This window comes from Somniosus microcephalus, chromosome 9 (genome assembly GCF_052327205.1).
Source record: "Somniosus microcephalus isolate GS21.2 chromosome 9, FLI_Smic_1.0, whole genome shotgun sequence".
In the NCBI taxonomy this organism is placed as follows: domain Eukaryota; kingdom Metazoa; phylum Chordata; class Chondrichthyes; order Squaliformes; family Somniosidae; genus Somniosus; species Somniosus microcephalus.
The window spans coordinates 155,293,948-155,307,362 of NC_140995.1; positions in this window are offsets into that span (position 1 = coordinate 155,293,948).

Here is a 13,415-nt window from a genome sequence, read left to right on the forward strand (position 1 = left end):
AACGGGCGATGTGTATAACAGGTGGGGGTGTATAATGGGGAGAGTGTATAACGGGCGGGTGTATAACGGGTGGGTGTATAACGGGGAGAGTGTAAAACAGGTGGGGCTTCTAACGGGCGATGTGTATAACGGGTGGGGTGTATAATGGGGAGAGTGTATAACGGGCGAGGTGTAAAACGGGCGGGTGTATAACGGGCGGGTGTATAACGGGTGGGTGTATAACGGGGAGAGTGTAAAACAGGTGGGGCTTCTAATGGGCGGGGTGTATAACGGGCGGGTGTATAACGGGGAGAGTGTATAACGGGCGGGTGTATAACGGGGAGAGTGTATAACGGGCGGGTGTATAATGGGCGGGCGTAAAACGGGCGGGTGTACAACGGGCGGGTGTATAACGGGCGGGTGTAAAATGGGCGGGTGAATAACGGGTGGGTGTATAGCGGGCGGGGTTTATAACGGATGGGTGTCTAACGGGCGATGTGTATAACAGGTGGGGTGTATAATGGGGAGAGTGTATAACGGGCGGGGTTATAATGGGCGGGTGTATAAGGGGTAGAGTATATAACAGGCAGGTGTCTAACGGGTGGGTGTATAACGGGCGGGTGTATAAGAGGTGGGTGTATAACGGGCGAGGTGTATAACGGGCGGGTGTATAACGGGTGGGTGTATAATGGGCAGGGTGTATAACAGGCGGGTGTATAATGGGCAGGGTGTATAACGGGAGGGGTGTATAATGGGTGGGAGTATAACGGGGCGGGTGTATAACGGGAAGAGTGCATAACAGGCGGGTGCGTAAATAGCGGGCGTATAACGGGCGGGTGTATAATGGGCGGGGTGTATAACGGACGTTTGTATAACGGGCAGATGTATAACAGGCGGGTGTATAACAGGCAGTTGTATAATGGGCGGGTGTATAACAGGCAGTTGTATAACGGGCGGGTGTATAACGGGCGGGTGTATAACGGGCGGGGTGTATAACGGGCGGGGTGTATAAAGAGCAGGTGTATAACCGGCGGGAGTATAACGGGCGGGGTGTATAACAGGTGGGGTGTATAACAAGCGGGTGTATAACAGGCGGGTGTATAAAGGGCAGGTGTATAATGGACAGGTGTATAGCGGGCGGGTGTATAACGGGCGGGGTGTATAACTGGCGGGTGTATAATGGGTGGGTGTATAGCGGGTGGGTGTATAACGGGCGTGTGTATAATGGGGAGAGTGTATAACGGGCGGGTTTCTAACGGGTGTGGTGTATAACGGGTGGGGTGTATAATGGGAAGAGTGTATAACGGGCGAGGTTATAACGGGCGGGTGAATAACGGGTGGGTGTATAGCGGGCGGGGTTTATAACGGATGGGTGTATAACAGGCAGGTGTATAGTGGGCGGGGTGTATAAAGGGCGGATGTATAACCGGCGGTGTGTATAACGGGTGGGGTGTATAACGGGGAGAGTGTATAACGGGCGGGTGTATAATGGGCGGGAGTATAACGGGGCGGGTGTATAATGGGGAGAGTGCATAACAGGCGGGTGCATAAACAGCAGGCGTATAACGGGCGGGTGTATAACGGGCCGGTGTATAATGTGTGGGGTGTAAAATGGGCGGGTGTATAACAGACGGGTGTATAATGGGCGGGTGTATAACAGGCAGTTGTATAATGGGTGGGGTGTATAATAGGCGGGTGTATAATGGGTGGGTGTATAACAGGCAGTTGTATAACGGGCGGGGTGTATAATAGGCGGGTGTATAATGGGTGGGTGTATAACAGGCAGTTGTATAACGGGCGGGTTGTATAATAGGTGGGTGTATAATGGGTGGGTGTATAACGGGTGGGTGTATAACTGGTAGGATGTATAACGGGCGGGGTGTATAACGGGCGGGTGTATAAAGGGCGGGAGTATAACGGGTGGGTGTGTATCGAGCGGGTGTATAATGGGCGGGTGTATAACGGGCGGGTGTATAACGGGCGGGTGTATAAAGGGCGGGAGTATAACGGGTGGGTGTGTATCGAGCGGGTGTATAATGGGCGGGTGTATAATGGGCGGGTGTATAACGGGCGGGTGTATAAATGGCAGGATTTATAATGGGTTGGTGTATAACAGGCGGCGTGTATAATGAGCGGGTATATAACGGGTGGGTCTATAATGGGCGGGTGTATAATGGGCGGGTGTATAATGGGCGGGTGTATAATGGGCGGGGTGTATAATGGGTGGGTGTATAATGGGTGGGGTGTATAATGGGGAGAGTGTATAACGGGTGGGTTTATAACGGGTGGTTGTATATCGTGGAGAGTGTATAACGGGTGGGTTTATAACGGGCAGGTGTATAACGGGGAGAGTGTATAACAGACAGGGCTTATAATGGGCGGGGTGCATAACGGGCAGGTGTATAACGGGGAGAGTGTATAATGGGCGATGTATAATGGGGAGAGTGTATAACGGGCGGGTTTCTAATGGGTGTGGTGTATAACGGGTGGGGTGTATAATGGGGAGAGTGTATAACAGACAGGGCTTATAATGGGCGGGGTGCATAACGGGCAGGTGTATAGCGGGTGGGTGTATAACGGGCGTGTGTATAATGGGGAGAGTGTATAACGGGCAAGTGTATAACAGGTGGGTGTATAGTTGGCAGGGTGTATAACGGATGGGTGTATAACAGGCAGGTGTATAGTGGGCAGGGTGTATAAAGGGCGGATGTATAACCGGCGGGGTATATAACGGGCGGGGTGTATAACAGGCGGGTGTATAACAGGCGGGTGTATAAAGGGTGGGTGTATAACGGGCTGGTGTATAACGGGTGCAGTGTATAAAAGACGGGTGTATAACGGGCAGGGTGTATAATGGGCGGGCGTATAATGGGCGGGTGTATAACGGGCGGGTGTAAAATGGGCGGGTGAATAACGGGTGGGTGTATAGCGGGCGGGGTTTATAACGGATGGGTGTATAACAGGCAGGTGTATAGTGGGCGGGGTGTATAAAGGGCGGATGTATAACCGGCGGTGTGTATAACGGGCGGGGTGTATAACAGGTGGGTGTCTAACGGGCGATGCGTATAACGGGTGGGGTGTATAATGGGGAGAGTGTATAACGGGCGGGTGTATAACGGGCGGGTGTATAACGGGGAGAGTGTAAAACAGGTGGGGCTTCTAACGGGCGATGTGTATAACGGGTGGGGTGTATAATGGGGAGAGTGTATAACGGGCGAGGTGTATAACGGGCGGGTGTATAACGGGTGGGTGTATAACGGGGAGAGTGTAAAACAGGTGGGGCTTCTAATGGGCGGGGTGTATAACGGGCGGGTGTATAACGGGGAGAGTGTATAACGGGTGGGTGTATAACGGGGAGAGTGTATAACGGGTGGGTGTATAACGGGGAGAGTGTATAACGGGCGGGTGTATAACGGGGAGAGTGTATAACGGGCGGGTGTATAATGGGCGGGCGTAAAACGGGCGGGTGTACAACGGGCGGGTGTATAACGGGCGGGTGTAAAATGGGCGGGTGAATAACGGGTGGGTGTATAGCGGGCGGGGTTTATAACGGATGGGTGTGTAACAGGCAGGTGTTTAGTGGGCGGGGTGTATAAAGGGCGGATGTATAACCGGCGGGGTGTATAACAGGTGGGTGTCTAACGGGCGATGTGTATAACAGGTGGGGGTGTATAATGGGGAGAGTGTATAACGGGCGGGGTTATAATGAGCGGGTGTATAAGGGGTAGAGTATATAACAGGCAGGTGTCTAACGGGTGGGTGTATAACGGGCGGGTGTATAAGAGGTGGGTGTATAACGGGCGAGGTGTATAACGGGCGGGTGTATAACGGGTGGGTGTATAATGGGCAGGGTGTATAACAGGCGGGTGTATAATGGGCAGGGTGTATAACGGGAGGGGTGTATTACGGGTGGGGTGTATAACAGACGCGTGTATAATGGGCAGGGTGTATAAAGGGCCGATGTATAACTGGCGGGGTGTATAACGGGCGGGGTGTATAACAGGCGGGTGTATAACAGGCGGGTGTATAAAGGGTGGGTGTATAACGGGCTGGTGTATAACGGGCGCAGTGTATAAATACGGGTGTATAACGGGCAGGGTGTATAATGGGCGGGGTGTATAACGGGGAAGTCTATAACGGGCGGGTGTATAATGGGAGGGTGTATAGCAGGGATGTGTATAAAGGGCAGGTGTATAACAGGCAGGTGTATAATGGGCGGGGTGTATAACAGGGAAGTGTATAACGGGGGGGTGTATAATGGGCATGTGTATAACAGGGAAGTGAATAACAGGCAGGTGTATAATGGGCGGGGTGTATAACAGGGGTGTATAACGGGTGGTTGTATAACGGGCGAGGTGTATAACAGGGAAGTGTATAACGGGTGGGTGTATAACGGGAGGGTGTATAACAGGGAAGTGTATAAAGGGAAGGTGTATAACGGCAGGTGTATAACGGGCGGGGTGTATAACAGGGAAGTGTATAATGGGCGAGTGTATAATGGGCAGGTGTATAACAGAGAAGTGTATAATGGGCGGGTGTATAATGGGCAGGGTGAATAACGGGCGAGGTGTATAATGGGGGGTGTATAATAGGCGGGTGTATAACGGTCAGGGTGTATAATGGGTGGGTGTTTAATGGGCGGGGTGTATAACGGGCGGGTGTATAACGGGCGGGTGCATAACGGGCCGGTGTATAACGGGCTGAGTGTATAACAGGCGGGTGTATAATGGGCAGGGTGAATAATGGGCGAGGTGTATAATGGGCGGGTGTATAACGGGCAGGGTGTATAACGGGCGGGTGTATAACGGGCGGATGTATAATGGACGGCTGTATAATGGGCGGGTGCATAACGGGCCGGTGTATAACGGGCTGAGTGTATAACGGGCGGGTGTATAACGGACGGGTGTATAACGGGCAGTTGGTTAACAGGCGGGGTGTATAACAGGGAGAGTGTTTAACGGGCGGGTGTATAATGGGTGGGTGTATACCGGGTGGGATGTATAACAGGCGGAGTGTATAAAGGGCTGGTGTATAACGGGCGGGTGTTTAAAGGACGAGGTGTATAATGGGAGGGGTGGTAGAATGGGCGGGTGTATAACAGGCGGGTGTATAACTGGCAGGCGTGTAATAGGCGGGTGTATAACGGGCGGGGTGTATAACGGGCGGGTGAATAACAGGCGTGTGTATAATGGGCAGGGTGTATCATGGGCGGGGTGTATAAAGGGCTGGTGTATAACGGGCGGGTGTATAACGGGCGGGTGTATAACGGGCGGGTGTATAACGGGCGGGTGTATAACGGGCGGGGTGAAAAACGGGCGGGCGTGTAAGGGGCGGGTGTATAACGGGCGAGGTGTATAACGGGTGGGTGTATAATTGGCGGGTGTATAACGGGCGGGTGTATAATGGTCGGGGTGTATAATGGGTGAGGTGTATAAACTGCAGGATGTATAACGGGCGGTTTTATTACAGGTGGCTGTGTAACACGCGGGGTGTATAACATGCCGGTGTATAATGGGGAGAGTGTATAACGGGCGGGTGTATAACGGGTAGAGTGTAAAAGCAGGTGGGGCTTATAATGAGTGGGGTGTATAATGGGCGGGTGTATAACAGGGAGAGTGTATAACGGGCGGGTGTTTAATGGGCGGGCGTATAATGGGCGGGTGTACAATGGGCGGGTGTACAATGGGCGGGTGTATAACGGGCGGGTGTATAATGGGCAGGTGTATAATGGGTGGGTGTATAGCGGGCGGGGTGTATAAAGGGCAGATGTATAACCGGCAGGGTGTAAAGCAGGCGGGGTGTATAACAGGTGGGTGTATAATGGGCGGGTGTATAACAGGCGAGTGTATAACGGGCGGGTGTATAATGTGTGGTGCATAACGGGCTGAGTGTATAACGGGTGGGTGTATAACGGGCGGGTGTATAACGGGCGGGAGTTTAACGGGGAGAGTGTATAACAGGCAGGTGTATAACAGGCGGGTGTATAATGGGGGGGTGTATAATGGGCGGGTGTATAACGGGCAGTTGGTTAACAGGCGGGGTGTATAATGGGGAGAGTGTTTAACGGGCGGGTGTATAATGGGTGGGTGTATACCGGGTGGGATGTATAACAGGCGGGGTGTATAAAGGGCGGGTGTATAACAGGCGGGTGTATAACTGGCGGGCGTGTAACAGGCGGGTGTATAGCGGGCGGGGTGTATAACGGGCGGGTGAATAACAGGCGGGTGTATAATGGGCAGGGTGTATCATGGGCAGGGTGTATAAAGGGCCGGTGTATAACGGGTGGGTGTATAATGGGCGGGCATACAACGGGCGGGTGTACAACGGGCGGGTGTATAACGGGCGGATGTAAAATGGGCGGGTGAATAACGGGTGGGTGTATAGCGGGCGGGGTTTATAACGGATGGGTGTGTAACAGGCAGGTGTATAGTGGGCGGGGTGTATAAAGGGCGGATGTATAACCGGCGGGGTGTATAACGGGCGGGGTGTATAACAGGTGGGTGTCTAACGGGCGATGTGTATAACAGGTGGGGTGTATAATGGGGAGAGTGTATAACGGGCGGGGTTATAATGGGCGGGTGTATAAGGGGTAGAGTATATAACAGGCAGGTGTCTAACGGGTGGGTGTATAACGGGCGGGTGTATAAGAGGTGGGTGTATAACGGGCGAGGTGTATAACGGGCGGGTGTATAACGGGTGGGTGTATAATGGGCAGGGTGTATAACAGGCGGGTGTATAATGGGCAGGGTGTATAACGGGAGGGGTGTATAATGGGTGCGTGTATAACGGGCGGAGTGTATTACGGGTGGGGTGTATAACAGACGCGTGTATAATGGGCAGGGTGTATAAAGGGCTGATGTATAACTGGCGGGGTGTATAACGGGCGGGGTGTATAACAGGCGGGTGTATAACAGGCGGGTGTATAAAGGGTGGGTGTATAACGGGCTGGTGTATAACGGGCGCGGTGTATAAATACGGGTGTATAACAGGCAGGGTGTATAATGGGCGGGGTGTATAACGGGGAAGTCTATAACGGGCGGGTGTATAATGGGAGGGTGTATAGCAGGGAAGTGTATAAAGGGCAGGTGTATAACAGGCGGGTGTATAATGGGCGGGGTGTATAACAGGGAAGTGTATAACGGGGGGGTGTATAATGGGCATGTGTATAACAGGGAAGTGAATAACAGGCAGGTGTATAACGGGCGGGGTGTATAACAGGGGTGTATAACGGGTGGTTGTATAACGGGCGAGGTGTATAACAAGGAAGTGTATAACGGGCGGGTGTATAACAGGGGTGTATAACGGGTGGTTGTATAACGGGCGAGGTGTATAACAGGGAAGTATATAACGGGGGGTGTATAATGGGCATGTGTATAACAGGGAAGTGAATAACAGGCAGGTGTATAACGGGCGGGGTGTATAACAGGGGTGTATAACGGGTGGTTGTATAACGGGCGAGGTGTATAACAGGGAAGTGTATAAAGGGCAGGTGTATAACGGCGGGTGTATAACGGGCGGGGTGTATAACAGGGAAGTGTGTAATGGGCGAGTGTATAATGGGCAGGTGTATAACAGAGAAGTGTTTAACGGGCGGGTGTATAATGGGCAGGGTGAATAACGGGCGAGGTGTATAATGGGGGGTGTATAATGGGCGGGTGTATAACGGTCAGGGTGTATAATGGGTGGGTGTTTAACGGGCGGGGTGTATAACGGGCGGGTGTATAACGGGCGGATGTATAATGGACGGATGTAAAATGGGCGGGTGCATAACGGGCGGGTGCATAACGGGCGGGTGTATAACGGGCGGGTGCATAACGGGCCGGTGTATAACGGGCTGAGTGTATAACGGGCGGGTGTATAATGGGCAGGGTGAATAATGGGCGAGGTGTATAATGGGCGGGTGTATAACGGGCAGGGTGTATAATGGGCGGGTGTTTAACGGGCGGGGTGTATAACGGGCGGGTGTATAACGGGCGGATGTATAATGGACGGCTGTATAACGGGCGGGTGTATAACGGGCCGGTGTATAACGGGCAGGGTGCATAATGGGCGGGTGTTTAACGGGCAGGGTGTATAACGGGCGGGTGTATAACGGGCGGATGTATAATGGACGGCTGTATAATGGGCGGGTGCATAACGGGCCGGTGTATAACGGGCTGAGTGTATAACGGGCGGGTGTATAACGGGCGGGTGTATAACGGGCAGTTGGTTAACAGGCGGGGTGTATAACAGGGAGAGTGTTTAACGGGCGGGTGTATAATGGGTGGGTGTATACCGGGTGGGATGTATAACAGGCGGGGTGTATAAAGGGCTGGTGTATAACGGGCGGGTGTTTAAAGGACGAGGTGTATAATGGGAGGGGTGGTAGAATGGGCGGGTGTATAACGGGCGGGTGTATAACTGGCAGGCGTGTAACAGGCGGGTGTATAATGGGCGGGGTGTATAACGGGTGGGTGTATAACGGGCGGGTGTATAACGGGCGGGTGTACAATGGGCGGGTGTATAACGGGCGGGTGTATAACGGGCGGGTGTATAACGGGCGGGTGTATAACGGGCAGGTGTATAACGGGCGGGGTGAAAAACGGGAGGGCGTGTAAGGGGCGGGTGTATAACGGGCGGGTGTATAACGGGTGGGTGTATAATTGGCGGGTGTATAACGGGCGGGTGTATAACGGGCGGGTGTACAATGGGCGGGTGTATAACGGGCGGGTGTATAATGGGCGGGGTGTATAATGGGTGAGGTGTATAAACTGCAGGATGTATAACGGGCGGTTTTATTACAGGTGGCTGTGTAACACGCGGGGTGTATAACATGCCGGTGTATAATGGGGAGAGTGTAAAAGCAGGTGGGGCTTATAATGAGTGGGGTGTATAATGGGCGGGTGTATAACGGGGAGAGTGTATAACGGGCGGGTGTTTAATGGGCGGGCGTATAATGGGCGGGTGTACAATGGGCAGGTGTATAACGGGCAGGTGTATAATGGGCGGGTGTATAATGGGTGGGTGTATAGCGGGCGGGGTATATAAAGGGCAGATGTATAACCGGCAGGGTGTAAAGCAGGCGGGGTGTATAACAGGTGGGTGTATAATGGGCGGGTGTATAACAGGCGAGTGTATAACGGGCGGGTGTATAATGTGTGGTGTATAACGGGCGGGTGTATAACGGGCGGATGTATAATGTGTGGTGTATAACGGGCGGGTGTATAACGGGCGGGTGCATAACGGGCGGGAGTTTAACGGGGAGAGTGTATAACAGGCAGGTGTATAACAGGCGGGTGTATAATGGGGGGGTGTATAATGGGCGGGTGTATAACGGGCAGTTGGTTAACAGGCGGGGTGTATAATGGGGAGAGTGTTTAATGGGCGGGTGTATAATGGGTGGGTGTATACCGGGTGGGATGTATAACAGGCGGGGTGTATAAAGGGCGGGTGTATAACAGGCGGGTGTATAACTGGCGGGCGTGTAACAGGCGGGTGTATAACGGGCGGGTTGTATAACGGGCGGGTGAATAACAGGCGGGTGTATAATGGGCAGGGTGTATCATGGGCAGGGTGTATAAAGGGCCGGTGTATAACGGGTGGGTGTATAACGGGCGGCTGTACAACGGGTGGGTGTATAATGGGTGGGTGTATAACGGGCGGGTGTATAAGGCGGGTGTATAACGGGCGGGTGTATAATGGGCGGGTGTATAACGGGCGGGGTGTATAACGGGTGGGTGTATAATGGGCGGGTGTATAATGGGTGGGTGTATAACGGGCGGGTGTATAAGGCGGGTGTATAACGGGCGGGTGTATAACGGGCGGGTGTATAATGGGCGGGGTGTATAGCGGGCGGGCGTGTAAGGGGTGGGTGTATAACGGGCGGGTGCATAATTGGCGGGTGTATAACAGGCCGGTGTATAATGGGGATAGTGTATAACGGGCAGGTGTATAATGGGCAGGCTGTATAATGGGTGAGGTGTATAAACTGCAGGATGTATAACGGACGGTTTTATTACAGGTGGCTGTGTAACACGCGGGGTGTATAACAGGCCGGTGTATAATGGGGATAGTGTATAACGGGTGGGTGTATAACGGGCGGGTGTATAACGGGTAGAGTGTTAAACAGGCGGGGCTTATAATGAGTGGGGTGTATAACGGGCGGGTGTATAACGGGGAGAGTGTATAACGGGCGGGTGTTTAATGGGCGGGCGTATAATGGACGGGTGTACAACGGGCGGGTGTACAACGGGCGGGTGTATAATGGGCGGGTGTATAATGGGTGGGTGTATAGCGGGCAGGGTGTATAACGGATGGGTGAATAACAGGCAGGTGTATAGTGGGCGGTGTGTATAAAGGGCAGATGTATAACCGGCGGGGTGTATAACAGGCGGGGTGTATAACAGGTGGGTGTATAACGGGCGGGTTGTATAACTGGCGGGTGTATAACGGGCAGGGTGTATAACTGGCGGGTGTATAATGTGTGGGTGTATAACGAGGAGGGTGTATAACAGGTGGGTTTAATACGGGCGGGGAGTATAACGGGTGGGGTATATAATGGGGAGAGTGTATAATGGGCAGGTTTATAACAGGCGGGTGTATAACGGGGAGAGTGTATAACGGGCGAGTTTATAACGGGGAGAGTGCATAACAAGTGGGTGCATAACGGGCAGGTGAATAACGGGCGGGTGCAAAACAGGTAGTTGTATAATGGGCGTGTGTATAATGTGTGGGGTGTAAAACGGGCGGGTGTATAACGGGCGGTTGTATAATGTGCGGTTGTACAACGGGCAGCTGTATAACAGGTGGGTGCATAACAGGCAGTTGTATAATGGGCGGGCGTATAACGGGCAGGGTGTATAATGGGCGGGTTTTATAATGGGTTGGTGTATAACAGGCGGAGTGTATAATGGGCGGGTGTATAATGGGTGGGTGTATAACGGGCGGGTGTATAACGGGCGGGTGTATAACAGGCGGGTGTATAATGGGTGGGGTGTATAATGGGTGGGTGTATAACGTGCGGGGTGTATAATGGGCGGGGTGTATAACGGGCGGGGTGTATAACGGGCGGGGTGTATAACAGGCGGGGTGTATAACGAGTGGGTGTATAACGGGGAGAGTGTATAACGGGTTGGGTTTATAACAGGCGGGTTTATAATGGGCAGGTGTATAATGGGGAGTGTGTATAACAGGCGGGTGTATAACGGGGGGTATGTATAACGGGCGGTTTGTATAACGAGCGGGTTTATACTGGGCGGGGTGTATAACGGGTGGGAGTATAACGGGCGGGAGTATAATGTGTGGGGTGTAAAATGGGTGGGTGTATAACAGGCAGGTGTATAATGGGCGCGGTGTATAACGGGTGGATGCATAACGGGCGGGTGTATAACGGCGGGGTGTATAACGGGCGGGTGTATAACGGGCGGGTTTATAATAGGGAGAGTGTATAACGGGCGGCTTTATAATGGGCGGAGTGTATAACGGGCGGTTCTATAATGGGCGGTTGTATAACGGGCAGATGTATAACAGGCGGGTGTATAACAGGCAGTTATACAATGGGCGGGGTGTATAACGGGTGAGTGTATAACGGTGGGGTGCATAACGGGTGGGGTGTATAATCGGCGTGTGTATAACGGGTGGGGTGTATAACGGGCGGGGTGCATAACGGGTGGGGTGTATAACGGGCGGGGTGCATAACGGGCGGATGTATAAAGGGCGGGTGTATAACGGACGGGGTGTATAACGGGCGGGTGTATAACGGGCGGGTGTATAACGGGTGGGTGTATAACGGGGAGAGTGTATAACAGGCGGTTTTATAATGGGCGGGTTTATAATGGGCAGGTGTATAATGGGGAGAGTGTAAAACGGGCAGGTGTATAATGGGGAGAGTGTATAACAGGCAGGTTTCTAATGCGCGGGGTGTATAAATGGCGGGTGTATAACGGGCGGTTGTGTAACGGGTGGGTGTATAAGAGGCGGGTGTATAACAGGCAGGTGTATAACGGGCAGGTGTATAACGGGTGGTTTGTATAATTGGGGTTGTATAACAGGTGGGTGTATAACGGGGGTGTATAACGGGCGGGTGTATAATGGGCGGTTGTGTAACGGGCGGGCAGTATAACAGGCGGGTGTATAACAGGCAGGTGTATAACGGGCGGGTGTATAACGGACAGTGTGTATAACGGGTGGTGTGTATAATTGGGGATGTATAACGGGTGGGTGTATAATGGGGGTGTATAATGGGCAGGTGTATAACTGGCGGGGTGTATAACGGGCGGGCGTATAATGGGTGGGGTGTATAACGGGCGGGCGTATAATGGGTGGGGTGTATAACGGGCGGGTGTATAACAGGCAGGTGATTAACGGGCGGGCTGTATAACGGGCAGCTGTTTAACGGGCGAGTGTATACCGGGCGGGTGTATAACGGGCGAGGTATATAACGGGCGGGTGTTTAATGGGCGAGTGTATACCGGGCAGGCGTATAATGGGCGGGGTATATAACGGGCAGTGTGTATAACGGGCGGGTGTATAACGGGCGGCTGTATAACGGGGAGAGAGTATAATGGGCGGGTGTAGAACGGGCAGGTGTATAACTGGCGGGCGTATAACAGGCGGGTGTATAAGGGGCGAGGTATATAATAGACGGGTGTATAACGGATGGGTGTATAACAGGCGAAGATGGTCCGTAGGACTGCAATAGTTTTCTCCGTGGTGGTGGAGCACATTTTGATGACCTCTGGCCATTTCGAATGGGCGTCCACAGCGATTAGAAACATTGAGTCCATAAATGGACCAGCAAAATCAATGTGTACCCGTTGCCATGGAGATGAGGGCCACTCCCATGGATGTAGCGGGGCCTGTGGTGGAGCGTTTTGGACCTTCTGGCATCCTGTGCATCTCTTGGTCATATCCTCGATTTCTTTATCGATTCCCGGCCACCACACAAACGCCCCGGCTAGGCTTTTCATTTTTACCCCTCCCAGATGACCTTCATGAAGCTCATTGAGCACTCTATCTCTCAACTTGGATGGAATTACCACTCGGGATCCACACATCAAGGTCCCCCGGCACACTGACAGCTGTTCTCTCCTTGGCGAGAATGCTGGCAACAGTGAGTCGCCATGTGCTGGCCATCCGTTCACCGTCAAATCATAGACCCGAGAGAGTGTCGGGTCATTTCGGGTTTCCTTCTCTATACTTGAGTTTGCAACAGGTAGACATTCGACTATGGTCGCATGGAATATCTCAACAGGGTCCACTGCAGATGCTTCCTCTACTGTAGGCAACGGTAGGCGCGACAGCCCATCAGCGTTTCCATGCTGTTTCGTACCCTTGTACTCTATGTCGTACTGATGTGCCCCTAGAAAAAGTGACCATCTTTGCAGCCGTTGCGCCATCATCACCGGAACACCCTTCTTTGGGTTAAAAATGGAGACCAGGGGCTGATGATCAGTCAG